Source organism: Pleurodeles waltl, chromosome 5, assembly GCF_031143425.1.
Source record: "Pleurodeles waltl isolate 20211129_DDA chromosome 5, aPleWal1.hap1.20221129, whole genome shotgun sequence".
Taxonomy (NCBI): domain Eukaryota; kingdom Metazoa; phylum Chordata; class Amphibia; order Caudata; family Salamandridae; genus Pleurodeles; species Pleurodeles waltl.
Window position 1 is genome coordinate 598,167,738 of NC_090444.1, and position 1,987 is coordinate 598,169,724.

Below are 1,987 nucleotides of genomic sequence, written 5' to 3' on the forward strand. Positions count from 1 at the left end.
AGCCAATTCACACACATTGACATATAGGCATTGAGTTACTGTATTGAGTTGCGTAGCCTTGCTATCCTCTAATGATACAAAACATGCCCAAACTGGGTAATACCTATTAGTATTCCACACGTTTGGCCATCTATTGCGTCAGTGAAGAGTGCAAATCCGGTACAACAACTAGAGGCTCATGGTCCACAGTAGTATGATCTGTCACATGTGCCCATACACCAGAATGCACAATATAGGTGACAACAGCCTATCTCTGTATTGTCACACCTGTCATGTACTATTACAAATGAGAAATGACCCAAACCCAGTCAAAGACAGAAATGGACACTCATTGCCATGATACATCCATTGGCCCTGAGCGGTAATTCCCACACTGTACCCCATAAAATTGGTAAAGTATGAAAAATATTTGAAAATATGGATGCAGGGTAATTTCTAAGCATGTGCGTAAAAAAAAAAGTACGCACAGACTGTAAGCGTTATAATATTTTGACGCATAAAAATAAAAACGCCCCACATTTGAGGCAGGAAATGATGTAATAGGGTATCCTGTTTACAGAATTGGTACAGTGGGTGCACTTTCAATTTCACTTTGCAGTCTGTGATATTTCCTGACTGCGTGGCTGTGTTTTGACTTGGCTCTCTGTGCATTTTGTGATTTTGTCTCCTGTGTGGTCTTTAAATTGTCTTTTGGTGTTTCCTCAGTGTCTGTGGTATCCTGTGTAAGTGTATTTTTTGTCGTTTCTCGTGTATAAATTTGTCTTTGTACTGTTGGGAGTCTGTTGTGGGTAGTGTTAGTTTAGGGATAGTTGGGCTGTTTTCCGTAAAAAAATGTAATTTCCCTCTCCTACTTTCCCTTCATTCTCCTCTGTACACCTTTATTCCCTTTTTTTTTGCAAGCATGTTGGGTAGGCCTCGTCTTGGCAGGATGGGAGAGGAGGAGCTGAGGGGATTTATTTGGCTGGTGTGCTACTTCCTACCTTTAATGATAGAAGCAGGTGGGCGTGTGATACAGGGGTAACACACAGAGGCTCCGGTGGCCAAAGGTCCTGTACCATTTCAAGAGAATCTATAACACACTGCGCAACGACCACCAGCTGAAACACCGTTGGGCTGACCTGGTTGCTAGGGAGCATGACCTGCTGGACCACCTGGGGATTGTGATTGGTCACCCTGTTGGTGAGTACAATTCAGAGTACTGTGCACATTTAAATGCTCTGTAGTGACAGTAGCAGATTTGTTCATATGCTGCAGGCAATGTTTTTGGACATGTGGAATGCAGGTTAAACATACAGTTGCCGTGAGTTATACAATAATTCCGGCACATTACCGTCATTTGTTGACTCAAAAGCTGCACTAACTTACAAAACACAACAGGAGCCTGTAAATTAGTGCTACCTTCATGTCAATAGATGATGCAAATGTGGCTCTAACATATGTTTTATGCATGGTCTGTGAGAGTACCAGGAAAGACATGTTTTTAATCCAGATATTTTCAAGAAATAATGTGTCCCTCAATTATTTCGGATACATGTCTGAACTGGATTCTGACACATACGTAACAAGTTATAGCTGACCTCATGTAACATCTTAGACTGATATTTGGACTTTGTTGTGCCTCAATTAAATTAGGGATGGATGCCAAAAGTGATGCACACGGGTTTATATCTAAATGTTTGGTGCAACTTATCATAGCTGTGGCACATAAAATGAAGCAAATGATACAAATTGAGGGGTAACAACTATCCCTTGCCCTCTGTACATTGTACCTGTGTGTTTTACATTGGTCTTAGTCACAATAGCTGGGTGACTGGTATTGCAGTCCTCCAGGAAAGTGGCTTTGCATGTCTCTCATGGATACACATGATAAGAGGAATACACTCCATGAATGAGTCTGCAAACAAATGATGGCGCATGTTTGCCACCACATGATAGTTAGGGCCACTGCATGTGTGTAGATATGTGTGTATCACTCACTGGAGTGCTG